This window comes from Hermetia illucens, chromosome 4 (genome assembly GCF_905115235.1).
Source record: "Hermetia illucens chromosome 4, iHerIll2.2.curated.20191125, whole genome shotgun sequence".
Classification (NCBI taxonomy): Eukaryota; Metazoa; Arthropoda; class Insecta; order Diptera; family Stratiomyidae; genus Hermetia; species Hermetia illucens.
The window spans coordinates 104150528-104167826 of NC_051852.1; the positions used below are offsets into that span (position 1 = coordinate 104150528).

The 17299-nt window shown below is 41.8% G+C and overlaps 1 protein-coding gene across 3 annotated transcripts in view; it reads right to left on the minus strand.

Moving 5' to 3' along the window:
- Positions 1–17299, minus strand: part of LOC119654274 — a 125640-nt gene that overhangs the window by 107673 nt on the left and 668 nt on the right. The window lies entirely within an intron of this gene.

The following is a 17299-nucleotide window of genomic DNA, read 5'->3' on the forward strand; positions in this document are numbered from 1 at the left end:
ACATATCCTGAAACCGGAAACTAGACACTTAAGGAATGAACGGTATTTCTTATGTAAAAAGCTTTGTACGGTGGCCCTATTTGTGTGCAGCTGAAAATTCAATTGTGTGATAGTTTACAATAATCTTTTATACTACTAGTCATTTTGAAAACTATTGTCTCTGGTTTTCAGTAATGAAGAAAATCATTTCTCTGGAGCAACCCAGCAAAGCTTGCAATAACAATTTTGCGGTTAAATTGAATCGATTACGCTCTCCCTACTGTACCATCCCCAAAAGCTTTAACATCTGGACCCACAAATTAATTTATATTGCAATTTACATTAATTTTACATTAACTTGACAGAACTATCATATAATAATATTCAAACCACTCGATCAGTGACATCATCATCATCAACGGCGCAATAACCGGTATTCGATCTTGGCCTGCCTTAATAAGGAACTCCAGACATCCCGGTTTTGCGCAGAGGTCCACCAATTCGATATCCCTAAAAGCTGTCTGGCGTCCTGACCTACGCCATGGCTCCATCTTAGACAGGGTCTGCTTTTGCTACCATAGATATTGCCCTTATAGACTTTCCGGGCTGGATCATCCTCATCCATACGGATTAAGTGACCCGTCCACCGTAACCTATTGAGCCCGAATTTTATCCACAACCGGACGGTCATGGTATCGTTCATAGATTTGGTCGTTATGTAGACTACGGAATCATTCATCCTCATGTAGGGGGCCAAACATTCTTCGGAGGATTTTTCTCTCGAACGCGGCCAAGAGTTCGCAATTTTTCTTGCTAAGAACCCAAGTTTCCGAGGAATACATGAGGACTGGCAAGATCATTGTCTTGTACAGAAAGAGCTTTAACCCTATGGTGAGACGTTTCGAGCGGAATAGTTTTTGTAAGCTAAAATGGGCTCTGTTGGCTGACAACAACCGTACGCGGGTTTCATCATCGTATCTGTTATCGGTTGTAATTTTCGACCCTAGATAGGAGAAATTACCAACGGTCTCAAAGTTGCAGTCATACATATTCATATTCTTCCCGTTTGACCAGTGCGGTTTGATGTTGTTGGTTGGTTGGTTTTCGGTGCTGCCGTTGCCACCATATACTTTGTCTTGCTTTCATTGATGTGCAGCCCAAGATCTCGCGCCGCCTGCTCTTTCTGGATGAAGGCAGTTTGTACGTCTCGGGTGGTTCTTCCCATGATGTCGATATCGTCAGCACAGGCCAGGAGTTGGGTGGAGATAAAGAGGATCCTAGCCCTTGCATTTACCTCAGCATCACGGACCACTTTCTCCAGGACCAGGTTAAAAAGGACCCATGATAGGGCATCCCCTTGTCGTAGACCGTTATTGATGTCGAATGATCTTGAGAGTGATCCTGCTGCTTTTATATGGCCTCGCACATTGGTCAGGTCAGCCTAGTCAGTTTTATCAATTTCGTCGGGATACCGAATTCTCTCATGGCGTGTACAGTTTTACCCTGGCTATGCTATAATAGGCAGCTTTAAAGTCGATGAATAGATGGTGCAACTGGTCTCCATATTCCAACAGTTTTTCCATCGCTTGCCGCAGAGAGAAAATCTGATCTGTTGCTGATTTGCCTGGAGTGAAGCCTCTTTGGTATGGGCCAATGATGCTCTGGGCGTATGGGACTATCCGGGCTGGCAAGATAGCGGAGAATATCTTATAGATAGTACTCAGCAGCATGGTACCTCTATAATTGCTGCACTGTGTGATATCTCCCTTTTTATGTATGAGACAGATAATGCGTCATTGCCAGTCGTCAGACATTCATTCGCTGTCCCATAACTTGAGCACAAGTTGATGAAACACTTGGTGTAACTGGTCGCCTCCATATTTAACCAAGTCGGCTGTAATTCCATCGGCTCCTGGCGACTTATAATTTTTAAGCCGATGAATTGCACGGACGTCTTCAGTTGGCGGGACCTCCAACTCGCCGATGTTCTGGTTGTTCAGTAGTTCATCAAAGTACTCAACCCATCGCTCCAATATGCCCATTCTGTCGGAAATCAGATCTCCCTCTTTGTCTCGGCAGGATGAACATCGAGGTGTATAAGGCTTCATCCTGCTGACTTGTTGGCAAAACTTGCGCGCCTAGTGCGGTTGTTCCCTGCACTTTTCTAGTTCACAAACTTGTTGGTTCTCCCAGGCTTCCTCTTTCCGTCTGTAAAGGCAGGAGTTCGTGATAATTTTCTGCGCGTGCACGCGTTCTTTGAAAATGCAACATTACTGGGTATGCGGCATTCTTCCGTTCCGTAGCTAACTTACATTCATCGTCGAACCAGTCGTTCAGACTTTTTTTGCGGCTGGGGCCAAGTATCTTTGTGGTCGTATCAATGATAACGTTCTTCAGGTGGTTGTGAAGATCATTTGTTGATGCTTCATTTCCAGGATCTCAGTTGACTGTGTATATTGCGGCATCCATTTCCCTCTTATAGGTGTTGCGAAAGGCTGTGTTGTGGATGGCTTTAGTATTCACTCTCACCTGATTATCAGAGGGGATTGTAGGTGGTGTTGTTATTCAAGTCCGGAGCACCATACCAATGAGATAGTGATCCGAGTCTATATTGGACCCCTATATGTTCTGACATTCATCAAGGCTCAGAGGTGGCGGCGTTCAATCAGCACGTGGTCAATTTGGTTGAAAGTGGTTCGTCTGGAGAGGACCACGTATGTTTGTGGACCGCTTTCGTGCAAAACAGGTACTTCCAACAACCATTTCGTGCAATACTGCTAACTGAATAATCCGCAGTCCGTTATCATTGGTATCCGTATGTAAGCTATGGGAGCCGACGTATCGCCTGAATGCCGGCTTCGTCTCTACTTGACTGTTCAGTGACATCATCAGAGTTTAAAAAGAAATTCCAACGGATATGCCGATAGAGCAGATGAATTTAGTATTTCAACACAAAAAAAAAGTCAAAGGCAACAGTTCTGGCCTGGCGACAGATGTGATGTGAAATGGGGGATTTTGAGGATGTTTCCATTTTACATAGATCGTGGTGTGTATGTATATTTTGAATATACCGGATATTCAACTCGATGTGGTCCAGACATTTTCTCTTAAGGAGCAGTAATTTGACCCAAAAGAGGCAACTTTGCCCTACTTTTCGGACTCCCTTCCTCCCTTTGCAACCAATGTTAAAACTAAAGTACTTTGAAAAATATTAATTGACACCTGTCATTTGATTTCAGTGGCACTGGATCCACATGCCTATATTCGATAGACAGAAATTTGCTCACATCTTTTACGTGTATGCAGCAGTGAGTAGATCATAAAATGAATGGGTCGCTCCATGGGCACGTGGTGCAGAACAGTAGAAAAGGAACGCAAGCATTTCATGAAATTCCGGAGGGAGCTGACACCGCATTTCATTGAGCGGCGCATAATAACGCATAGCATGCCTGACGTACTGTGGCCCATTAGGAGATAAATGGCAACCATATATATAAGACCGTGAACAGGAACCCGCACACAACTTCTAAAAATAGGAAACTCTAAGAAAAACAAAGTAAAAAGTTGCTTTTCACATTGATAAAACGCCGCCACACCTAGCGGCTTCCACAGGTACAATAACCGGAAACAAACGGAAGCAGTGAATATCACACAGATTACCCACTTTTTGCAGCTTTAATAAAAATCCTACACCTATTCACTTCCACTTCCGCCCTGTAATCAACATTTCTATCTGTATCTGCCCGTCCACCGACGTAGTTTTTCATTTGAAATTGTTTCGGGTCAGAGCACACTGATAACACGGCGCAAACTGTAAAAACTACAGGAGCTGCAGGGAAGAGCCCGCGGTTTTACCCCATCTGAGGACGTTAATGGGCAAGATGGTTACGCTTTGGAGGAGCAGTTCGTGCCCGCGTGGTACGGTGACTTGCAATTTCATTGACAAGAGCTTTACCAGATGTTATACGGTTGAGAACCGTCGGTCCGGCACTGGTCCGGCCTCCTATCGATGTTGATAGCGTCATCAATGTTGTAGCGTTTACTGCTTCACTGCGCCATTCAAATTCTTGTTAGGTTCTTTCTTAATCCGCTATAAGGTTCTGAAATCATTACTATTTGGTATATTTCCACGGCATATGCTACGATGCATTTCCCGAGATGTGTCGTGGCACCCGAACTCAAGCGTTTCACGTTTACCCTCACTCACAATAGCAATAAGAATTTTCAATTCCCGATCGCAATAACTATATATAGATTCAGCAATCAGCCAGATTGATTGACGGACATTCGAAATGTGATTGACAAATTAACTTTCCCCAGAGCTCATGGAATCGAGCCTCTCATCAGAGAGGACTCGCTGAAGTGGTACGTGCCTCCAGGGGCTTATCCCCAAAGCATTTCGGCTTTAGAGGAGGGAGATTCACGGTGGACACTGCTAAGGAGATAGAGAGTGTAGCTCAATGAACAGAAGGACGTAGTCGCTTACCTCGACGGTTAGTACTCTTCGTAACGATTCGTTAACGCCTTTTCAAGCAAATCAAATCAGCAGCAAGCAAGGCTCCAGCTGAAGTCTCTGCCTTAAGTCGGCTAATGACAAAAGTTAGTATCCCTATATCTACCAGGAGACGTTTTCTTATGAGTGCAACGCAATCCGTTCTGCTTTACGGTGCGGAGGTATGGGCTGATGTTCTTGGCAAGGAAGTGTATCGCCAGCGCTTATGGGTAGCATCTGCCTATGGCACTGTATTAGAACCGGTTGTGATGGTGATCGCTGGAGTGATCCCTATTACGCGCTTTGCTAAGGAACGTAAAGCCTTCTACAGGCGCAAGAAAGAGAAAAGGTAGTTGCTTGTGGAGATCGTACCCTAGGTATGGTTACACAACATGGTGGGGTACAGCGCGTCAACCGCACCTACGCGTCATCATTCGTGGTTATCTAAAATGCGCTTTAGCTTCCCAAAGAGTGGCGAGTCTTTTGACAATGGAGGGTTTAGAGACAGATGAACTGCGGGGCTCATTGGCAATTTTAATCCGTAGTTGAATGAAAAGCGTGGTGAAGTTAATTATTTCCTTAATAAACTTCTAAGTGGCCATGGAGATTTCCAGTTTTACTGCACAAAATTGAGAAGTTATAACCCCTGAAAATGTGTTATGCAATGATACCAATCACACTTTTTTCTCTTGTGGAAGGTGGAATGGGATTCGTCAGCAGCTTTATGCAAACACAAAGGAGCCCTCTTCAGACAACGCGGCCTGTGAGATGCTAAAGAGCACTGCTAGATGTGCATTACTCTCGGGTTCTTCTGTTGCGAAGAAAATTAAACTCGATCAGAAGGAAGACTGGATGGCAACTCCTTTTCTCTTCACTCCCCTCCCGGTGATGAAATTCCCTGACTTTAAGGCTCCCTACGCCGGAAAAACGGGAAAAGCTAGTCAGAAGTAATGTGTCAAAGTGTTACAGGCTAGTTCTCTGATGACGGAGAAGTGTTTCGTTGGTAGTCCGACATCGTACCGTTCGCAGGAGTCCAACACTCTATGCTTAAGCGCATTCACCCACCATGCCCACAAAAAAAAACTCAACTAGCCTTATGCCAGACTGTGTATTCAAACAGTGTGGTGGCAATGAGTATGCAGTGGAAACTACAGAAAACGGCAAAACTCTCACCATTGCCATTATGATCCCCGTGTTTCCCCATTGCATGTCCAATGAAGGTGTTATCGGAACCCACCTTGGCATTCAGATCAGCTTTCACAATCCCAATGTCAACTTCAGAAAGTGACTCCTGGGCTGCGTTGCTCATAAGAAACCTCCTTCTCCTTTACATCAGAGATCTTGAGAGGCTGAGAGGCTGCACCGTGCTATTCTGATGTTTCTCATTCCAGACTGGGATCTCGCAGTTAATATTCTGTCTGACAAAATCCCTTGCAGATCCTTGCAGATGCAGTAAACTTCAATTCGTCAACAGATCCACGTTTATTTCTTGTTAACTTGCATGGGTACATGGGTACATTTCACCGTACATGTATAGTATATGTTGGAATTTTCAGTAAATTTTGAGCATGTGAACCTTCTAGGAAGTCTCGGTAACGTCGTCGAATGAAATCATAAGGTGTTCACAAAAGCAAAAGGCTGCAGCTAAAAGATCAGTCCACTTCCGAGGTATGGCGGCCATTTACATGCTTTCAACCCACAAGCCTTTATCCCTTTTAGTCGCTTTTTGCCACAAACAGAGAACACTTTGAACGAATTTTCAATTTCACTATCTCAGTGGATCAGCAACTCCTCAGCTTAACAATAAATACTATTATCCCGAATGAAGTTTACCACAGTTAGAGACGTCTAGGGATTTCGTGACCATTCAATGTTAAGTGACTCGTCCTTCCTCCGCTTCCAAAAGAGCTTGGGACCGTCTATGGTGGTAACGTTTGGTATTCAAACCACCTTCCTATCCTGGTATCCTGGTATCTGGTCCAATCTAACATAGGCACTAAATATTCAATAAATTCAGTTAGACCAATTATATTTTGTTTATCTGTGCCTAAGAAGATCAAAATTGCGATAGTAAATGCTTTCATTATCCAAAAAATATAAAGCCTACACTCGAATATAACTGCCATATTTGCACAACAGCTGGACGCATTGCTGCAGCGTTAGACAGAGCGCTCATGGGTAGCGATACAATAACCTGTGGTACTGGCTCCCCGGTGCAACAATATAATAAGGCATGACAGGTCCTTCATTAGTGCTACTTATCTACATCACGAATTATCTACCGTACTTCCTTATAAATTGTATTCAACAAACATCAATTTCCCTCCATTTTTCCTTTCTTATCAAAGGTATACAGTTGCGGTATAGTACATCCCCTGAGCCTTGGTTTGACACTAAAAAAGGATACATGGCAGGAGGTTTATTGCTTATTTATGGCAGCAACCACTAGAGGGTAAAAGAGTTGCACATCAACTACTACACAAGTTTTATAATTGTAGTAAAAACAATCTTGTCCTAAAAAAGTTTGTTGAAGTTAACCAAATAAAAATTATATTGATTTTACCCTGAATGGGAATGATACTAACCGAAAAGAATGTTCCATATAAAAAGGTTACCCTCTTGTTCTCTTCCCTTGATGACGAACGAGGTAATGGCTACTGTGAGAGCAGCGTTTAATAGTCTTCCACTCATTCCACTTGGTGTTCATTATCATTATGTCCTTCAGCCACTATCCTAGGAGCAATTATACCAGCAATTGTGCCACAAAATACACCAACGAAAAGGTTATCAGCTAGGTCGATGGATATTTTATATCCAAGTGGAATTTGTAGGTCACAACGCTGCGCCTGAGAAGCAAAAATTCACAGCAATCCAGACAGACTTTAAGCAAAGTGCTAAGCACACATACAAAAGACAAGGATAAGAACTAGAAAATATTTTAGGTTCTTCTTATCCTCTCACAGTATATGTCCATCAATTCTTGTATATGTGGTTTGTATGCAGGACCTGATGCGGATATGCATTTTTTACAGACATCACATATATGTAGATGGGAAGATTATATTCATTTACATAAGTGTAAGATAGTAGGAGCCTGTTCCTCGAGCTTCTTTATTTATAAGTTTTTACCAGATAATTATTCTAAATTCTGAATCAAGAGTCCCATGTTTTTGGGTGGTATCCTCCCAGGATCCAACAAGCGAATACATTAATTATTGATTCCAGCAAACCTCACGCACTATTCGTTAGGATATTCTTATTCTCAGGCAGTTACGCCACACCACATACTACTCCTATTTACATTTTCCGATAAAATTCTCCTACAATGTTGCCTTCGCCAACTATCCGTGATAATTTGTGGTAGTACCACTACGAATCCAATGAATCAATACCAATTTGCGTGACAATTGCCAAGGAATCTGATGGTGCTGATTTTCCTTTTTTAAGTTCGATAACATTTCTTGGAAACTTGCCATAATCCACTGAAACGGAAAGAATACTACGAAATGGCTTTCCTCGAATACTTTCCGGCTGTCTGAAGATACTTCGTCAACAGATTTAGTGATGAACTTTACCCTTGGTGCTTAGTAGTTGATATTGGTTAATTAAATCGTTGCTTTCTGATAGTGAACATGATGAGTTCTAATTAAGTTAGACAGAATCCTTGAAGATTTTTAAGTGTTTTTCCGAGTAAGATACAGCTGTAATAGATGAACATGAAGTGGATAAGTGTAATAATGAAAAAATCTGAATAAGTCGTCAAGATGTCTACACAGGACAAATAGATTGCCTTCGGAAGTGTCAGTTGTTAAATTTGAACAAGTCAAAGGTCTTCGATTTTTGCCATCAAAGGCAAACATGAACTGCAGGCTAAGGAAGCAATCGAACCTTTCTGGCGGCAGACAATATGTATTTAACTAGACTAGAATGAGTATGCAGAGAAGAGAAGAGGTTTGAGGCAATGTATTTAATCACAATTTGATCCCGGTACGTGATAAAGAAAGTATAGGTAGACGCTCAGCATAACTAGGAATGCTGAAGCCATTCTGAATCGTACCTGACCTCATAGCTTCGGCAAGAAGGTTAACAAAACATTGACAGGTTCTTCTAGCTTGGGAAATAGTAGACGGACGAACAACCAACTCATCATCAACGAAGGATACCAGCTCCCTCAGCCACGGTCCCTAAAGTATAATTTGCCTAATATCTGCAGCCTGGCTGAAGATAGAACCGGTTAATCGTAAAAGTGCCTAAGGGTTTCTCCCTCCTAATTTTCTAATTCTAGGGTATGCAGAGTCTGGCGGCATGGTCCGCTATAGGCTGATGCCCCGTGCAAACCGTCGCAATCCTGTACGCATTTGTACATGTCTGGCTAAAAAGTTTTCTCAATCGAGTCTTACTATAGGAGAGCCAAACCCCTCCCAACTTTCACCATCAAAAATCAGTGACTATTAGGTAGTGCGAATAGATTCCACTCTTCACAGTCACCAGTAGGACGCCAACTGCATCCACCGAGTGAGTGTCAAGAGGTCTGTCTGGCTAGTCCGTAGTCCCACTCACTCCCTTCTCTGTTCCTATAACCTAGAATTCCTATAACGTCAGTTACTGAAATACAGCAGCGAATCCTGGAAGAGTATACGGGTACACTGCGTGTATCCAGAAAATCCTTCGCACCGAGTCCACACCAGTGGTACAGTATCCGTACACGCAGTTCTTTAAATCCTATTAAGCTTGGTTCTGTTATATTTTTTGTTCAACACCGGCCATCACGCAATTGAACCCTACGTTAGAATGGGATGAACCACAACTATATACATCCAGAGAATTATTCTCGGCCGAAAACCTCATTTTCATACAATGATCCTTTTACAGCCATAAGATAAGCCATCTTAACTCGCAATTGTACGTTTAGTCTTCAATTTAACTTAAGATCCAGGATCACACCCGAGGACCTCATATTGAAGGAAAATGCCTATCTTTGTCCATTTAGCAGCTAGAGGTGAAATTCGGGTACCTTGGTGCTAAATAGCATCAGCCCGGCAATTTTATCTATCACCATCAGCCAGTCATCTTTGGGGCGTGTTTCTCCTCATAACTCTGGTCGCCAGATTGGATTGGATTATCTAGTTTCCATATATACTATCCAATAGGTAAAACGTTCCTCGAATCCTATACTGGTTAGAGCCTCCTTGAGGGTTTTAGTACTAACATTGTCGAATGCTCTCTCTATATCCAGGAAGATATATACATATGGGTATATTGCTTGTAGTGTAAGGAACGCCGAACAGTGCTACTTACCTCGTGAAAAGCGGTTTCTAGATTTCCTTTGAGGTAGACGTGCTGAGACTTAGAAGATTGCGCCCTATTTTTGATCGTTCTGATATGGGGAGAGAGAGAGCTCCACATGTCGTTTTATGATTTCAAAAAAAATACATGCTACCGTTTCTTAGAAAAACGTGTATGACAGCAATACAGGCAGGCAGACAAATAGATAGACAGACAGCCTGTGCGGCGTTGCCAGATCTGCTCTCAGGCGTGTCTCTCCGTGTAAATAAGGTTATCCTTAGAGGATGCGGATGAACATGCGCTTGTACGCACTTGAAAGTGTGCGTACATGAGCATGTTTACGCACAGGTGGGGTCGGAAAAATTGCTATGGGCAGGGAACGTAGCACATAAACCAATATCGAAGAAGAAAGAAAGTGCAAACTTACGGTGTGAGCGTTGAAACCCCAGCATCTAGGCTTTCGGAAGTGGGCAAGTAAGTCGTCAATATCGTTCCAATACAGGGCCTCGATGATTCACAGTTTGACCACCGTAGCACCTAATGCTACAAGCAGCTTAGAAAAGAAGATGTTTAAACAAAGTACATCGCTCCCTACAAAACCCAGAACAAAAGCGCAGAAGAATGCGCCCAGGAGGAAGAATTGGGCGCCGCAAGCCCTAATGACACCGACCGAATCTGAGCGTGAGGGATCATAAAAGACTTCTTTGGGCTATGATGTACAATTGTAACAACCAGTAAGAGCCGAATCCATTCAGTCACTCTAGAGAAAAAAGTTTTTATACAGAAGTCTCATCTAGAAGAGTCACCCTTGCTTGGAGAGAAAATTAATGAGCTGTCGGAGTTAATTAAAGATAGGCACAACGTCCACCAAACAATCAAACATATGGTGAGAGCCATCAGGCTTCTGTATAATAAATTTTGGGAAGATGCGAAAGAATCGCAAGAAAACCCTAAAACTACTCTTACGATAGTAATGTGACGCAGCGGGATTAACAACATTCGAAATAAATTTCGAATGTTGTTAATGCGAGCGGATAGATGACGCCGCCGGCGCTCTCCGTAGCTTATTCGAACTCGCCAAGAGAGGGGAAAGCCAGCGGTGAAAGTTCCATTGGTTGGGAACAAACGGACCTCAAGAAAAATCAACCGGTCTCTTCTGCCTCGACTTGAGGGAGGTGAACACGTTTTTCTGTATTAGAAACAATAAGTTAAAAAAGTAAAATAAAGTTTTTATCAGTCACTTAAGCGGCTCTTTGGTTTGTCATCCTTCAACCTGCATTTATCTTGAACCGTATTTGGCATTGACATTCGATCATTTTAGGTGCTCATAAATTAAGTGGTGCACGATTCCAGTGCGAATATTGCAAGCGAGAAGTGAAAGTCTCAAAAGTAACACAGTCAACTCACAGATAGGAGGAGGAACAAGAGATTTCGGCAAAAGGAGAAGAAACACCCAGGAAACCAGCATGTCCCAAAAAACAAAATGGCCTGCCGCCCACTTTAAATAAAGTGGGCGTGATAAGTTGGAAAACAATGCCTAAAATGCTAGCACCCCCAATGAAATTAACGTCCTATGAAAAGCCCAAGAAAAAATTAAAAAGAATCAGGAGAAAATGCAAATCCGCGCCGAAACGAACGTAACATACTAAAAAAGTGAAAGGTAATCCTGATCCCCCCTTTGAGATCAGGATGATCGCATGCTAGAACTGAAAAGGTCGGACGAGAGCAAAGCTGAAGGCAAGTCAGAAATCTACTAGAATACTGGCGTACGTGCTTAAAAGCATAAAGAAATCTCCACCGCCTTAGCAGTTCCATTTACAGGGGTTAGGTACGAGGTAACTAACTGGTATGTGGCACTTGTGGCTTGAGTCAATGTGTTGATGCCGCCTAGATAGTGTTCTTATGTATATTTCCCCATCCCATGCACTACCTACACGACACCAACACTGCGCACGCACGTAATTGAAAAATTTTGAACATGTGTGATCTTTTTCTTTCATCATATAAAGTCAGGCAATTCGCCGGGAGACAAATCTTCTATATATAGTCCACTTACTCCACACCCACTAACTAGCGATCGTGGGCGGCTCAAATAATCACTAAATTTTTCAAGGTCTGACTTGTTAATGCTTATGCGGCAGATAGAGACGAAGAAATGATGGATAGTTTTTATAACCACCTACTGGCCCGGCATGATATTAAAATATTGCTTAGGAACTTCAGCACCATAGTCAATAATGAGGTAACATATTGCCTTACTGATTTTGCATCCAACGGAAATATGGTCATTAGCTCGACATGCCTCCCGCATCTGTAAACACAAAAACACTTGAGCTTCACCGAAGATAAAACAAGTCGGGAAACCGGAAGCTTGACGCTTCAAGTATAAAGGGTTTTGTGTTTCCCTATGTGAGGAGCATAACGTAGTTCTCCATTGGCTCATAGCATTGACCCGAGATATTGAAATCGTTCAGTTCTGGGCAGGTTACTGCCATTGCCAGAACTCAGCGATTTAAGTATCTCGAAGGGCAGGTTACTGCCATTGCCAGAACTCAGCGATTTAAATATCTCGCGTCAACGCTATTAGCCAATGGAGAACTGCGTAATGAAATTGTTTCACGCATTAATGCAACCTGGATGAAGTGGCATTCCCCAACTGGTGTTCTTTGTGATCAACGTGTCAGCGCACGTCCCAAATCTAAAATTTACTGCAATGTCGTCCGTCTGCCACTCTCTATAGTTCTGAGTGTTGGCCGACTATAAAGGACAATGAACGGCGTCTTGCGGTAATGGGGACGAAGATGTTGCATTGCACTGGTGGCGTGACACGTTTTGATTACGTCTGAAATGAGAATATCCGCGATCGATATGGGTTTGCACCGATCGTGGAAAAACTGCAAGAAAGGCGTTTTCGATGGTGTGGTCACGTAATTCACGCTAACGAGAATTCAACAACCAGTATTGGTCAGAATATCGAAAGCAATGGCAAGTAACCAAAATCCGCCAAAACAATGGTGGCTTGAAACGCTGGATGGGGATTTAAAGGTCTCGCGATTACATCCTGATGAGGCATTTGATAAAATAAAATGACGAAACCGATCATCACGAGCCGACCCCGCTTGTGAACTGAAGGCTGAAGAAAAATAAAAAGATGTGAGGAGCGACGAGTGCACGACAGCTCCGTGTAATATAGCTAAAAATTCCATTGCCCTCTATTTTCTAGAAAGCGATTTAAATAAATCATTTGATGGAAAGCCCTGTGTTGATAATGGTCACCCTCATACGCTTCACGCTCTGAGTTTAATATTATTAGCGAATGAAAACAATTTAACCAGCATCAAATATAAAAAAGGGCTAGGGAGAATTAGATTCTTCTTGAATGGAATTTTAATATTTCACTGGAATTTCAGTTATTCTCGTTAATTATGACGTCAGCATCTTATTTGTATGGGTTAGGATGCTGTTAATTAGCACGAAATTGATAAGTTTGAACTGCTATAACTTTCCCACTAATAGTTGGATTTTCATGAAACCTGGCATGTGTATGCACGAGGCTGTCCTCGTACACTTAGGATGAACTTAAGGGGAGTTTTTTAGTCTATTTCTAAAAGTTGATAATAGACTATTAGTAAATTTTTTGAGCAGATACCGGAATGGGACATCTCTCGAAGATTAGATTTCACATAAGTGTTTTACACAAAACCTTAAAAAGGGCTGCAGGTAAATAGATTCTTCATAAATGTGACTTTAATATTCCACGCGAATGTCAATTATTCCTGGTAATTATGACGTCAGCATCCGATTTGCATGGCTTTGGTAGCAGCAAACTCGCTCGAAATTGCTAAGTCTGAACTGCTATAACTTTGGCGTTAATTGCCTGATTTCTATGAAATTTAGCGCATATACACGAAATATTGTCCTCTATGCTGGTACAGAATCCGGAAGTCCTAGGATGAATTTATGGGGGTTTTTCAGTAAATTTCTAAAAAGTAGTAATATACTATTAGTAAGTTTATTTGAGCAGATATCGGAATGGGACATATTTTGAGGCCTAGATTTCATCTAGGCGCACCACCCTGATTTTTTTCGGATTTTTGGGTTGGGTAGTTTCCGAAAATGAGTCCTGTCTCACTTCAAATGCGTACATTTTGACCCGTTACTCACGCACTTTGCAATTTATGCCAAAACTAATGTCAGTTTCGGAAAGTACAAATCGAGACCTTTCATTTGATACCCTACACAACTATATTCGGTGAAAAAAATTTTTGAATCCCTTTGAACTCCTTTAAACTCCACCTAAATTTATGCCACTCACTGTATGCGTGGGATTTCATAGTTCCCATCTGTCCACCAAATTTCGTTCGGATCGGTTTAGCCGTTTTGGAGAAAAATGCGTGTGACAGACAGACAGACAGACAGACATTGAATCGATTTTAATAAGGTTTTGTTTTACACAAAACCTTAAAAAGAATCAGCCCACCGATGGCGATGTTCGCGGCATTCTGTACTGGCTCAGGAGAAGGTCGCGGTGGTGGACTATGTTACACCGAGCTCAGTTAAAGGGGGGGCCTGCTTTACCAGGTCGTAAATATCAAAATAAAATTTGCGCTAATCGATTCTTAATATACAAAAAAAAAATTTACACAAAGTTAGAGTTTGCGCAGATTGTTATTGGGCCGGTTATGCTTGGCAATTAGGAAGAATATGAATTCTGTCCAAGAGATGAACAAATGGTATCTTTGAAACATTATTGCTCCACAAGTGAATCTCCTGGACATGAAAATTGTCGAACAGGAGCCAATAGCTAGTGCGAATCGCGTCAATCTGAATCCTCTAATGCATTGAAATCTTTCAAGCATCCTGCTCGATTGACCAATCAAGATGCAGCTCTCATTGTCCAGCAAGGAAACTCGTACTGCCCGTGGACTAGAGCAGATACATGTAAATGAACAAATGAAAAACTACTTTATGGATCAGGAATAATTGATTAGCGGATAACTACTGTAAGTATTCGGAAAATGGTAGTTTTCTTTATTGAAAACTTTGAAGATATTTTTCTAAACTTTTCATTTTTAAGATTAGCGGGCGTAATTGGAGAAAAACTAATGAACCTTCTGGAATGAGTTATAGTTTGTTCTCTTCAGTACTGAATTATCTTCCAATATGAAGCGATTTCCCCATAGTCGTAACGAACAATTCAAGGAAAAATGCCAAAAAAATATTTAAGGACTAAGCTCACTAAAAATCGAAGGACTACTACATTCCTTCGATTTTTAGTGACTTTTTAAACTAACCTTAAACCTGGAGAAATCAAACACGATAGCTTTCACGAAAAGTCGTAACAACTCCTTTAAACGCCGAATTGGTGGCCATAATCTATACCACAAAAAATCAGTCCCATTTCTTGGCAGAGTCCTAACTGCGTCCTTGTGGGGAACACTACAAGTAAAATCAAAACCGTCGAGAGAATTTTCAATTATTACATCGGAGTCCAACTGTATACCCAAAAGACAGTCTAAGGATCCACGGATCAGCAATTAGTTCAATTATGAAATACGTCAACAATTCTGCTCCCCTGCAGCCTAGCAATTTGGACATTATGACCCTAAGCCAGATCACAGCGTCCTCCGCAGTCCACCAGCACATGAACTAGTCGAAAGCCTACGCTGATGAATAAGAACTTTGCATTCCATCCCTAGCACATCTGCCTAACGACAAGTTCTTCCAATAGTTTCTTTCTCGTCACGAGTGAGTATTTGCTCCGGAAATGTTTTTAATAGTATGACCAGTCGAATCCCTTTGACCACACTAGCGTAGCTAATGGCGGGCCTCCGGCTTCTGCTTTCATCCTGACCCACCCGCGATTTCTCCTGTCTTGAGTTCATTCCACTTTTAGCTAATCTCCGCTGCTGCCCGAATTCTTGGGTCCGATGTTGAAGGCTTAGGTCTATTCCACCGGGCGAAAGAGTGAGTGAACGTAACTGGTGTAATGCCGGATACATGCAGCTCAGACACCGTAAAGCTACGAAAGCTCCCAGCCGACCGAAGGAAAAGTTGCTCTGAAAAAAACAAAGCTTCTTGGGAATAAGAACATGACCATTGCTTCAGCATCAAGTGTGGTAATATCCTGAGAAACCGAAGGCAAGGAAGCAAGAACTTTCGGCGAAAGGTGGGGAAAACTGGTAACCCCCGCGAAACTAAACACAGTAGACTCTTCATAAACATAAAAGTTAATCAATTAAACTTGCAACATGTCAAGCCTCTTCCTTCCTGCTGGCAGCAACGCTGACAGGACTTCTCTTATATATTTCTGATACAAGAGCCATGGGTTCTGTTTAACAAAATCTGTGGAATTGGATTAGTAGAGGGGGCTAATATCTTCTTCGATGAGAAATCCTCAAAACCGAGAGCCTGCGTCCTGATACCAAAATTGTTAGACTCCACCGTGCAAAGACAGTTCGATTCCTAGGACTACGAGAGGGCAATCTTTCATCCTGCAGACTCACCAGGAGAGTAACAACTTGGAAGAGTCTTCTTTATGAAAAGCTATACAATTCACGAAAACTAGAAAACTCTCTAAACAGATGGGTCGGAGCGAGTACAATGGTCCTACTTGTGGCGTGAATGCTTGAAACTATGATTTCCTTTATCTTAGCCTATTCTACCTTAAGTTCGTAAATGTAGTCTGGATCAGTTCTGGATCTTATTAAATGGAATCGCACCATGAAAGAAAATTCCGCTATCATTCAGAAACTACAAAATTTGACCAGCACTTTCTTCGATTCTTCACCGGCAAGTTCATGCTGGTCACAATTTCGAACCGAGAATTGCACCAGTATACTAGTCAGACACCTGTGGGTAGGAAGCGATAGTGGAAGTGGATAGATCCTGTTTAATATGCTTTTATGACGGGTTATTATATGTAACAAAAACCACAGATCTCTGACCAACAACAACGAATATATCCCGATAAAACTATGGGAAGCAGAGCAAGCAAAAAGGAGACGAAATTTCCTGAGAAGACCTAACGAAAATTGAAGAAATTCAAAAGTAAACCTGTTGGAGTGATATGCCATTAGCTATTGTAGGAAAATTTAAAAAAAAAATTTCATTACACTTCCTCCCTATTGTGAAATGGTTCTTCAACCAATTTCATTTGTTTATAGTTGAGAATTGAGCACATTGAATAAAATTAAAAACAATTATTCACATATTCCAAATAAATTTACTAATCATTACTATAAAATATCGTACGTAAATGGAATGAGGATCTAGTGCTGTGATAGTATTGATTGCGAAATGATTAAAACTATTTGAAAAATGAAAATATATATGAAATTCGAAAAAGTGGGAACTCCAAAGGAATGAAGATAGATGAGATATAGAATTTCAACATTCCAGTGAATAATAAGTTAAATCCTTTCTCATTATGTACAAATCATGAAAAACTTGGAATTAATTCATCCTGAATCGCTCAAAACGAACATATCTAGGGTAATTTTGACAAGATTGCAGCGCAACGGCTGCATCCTCCCCCAGACA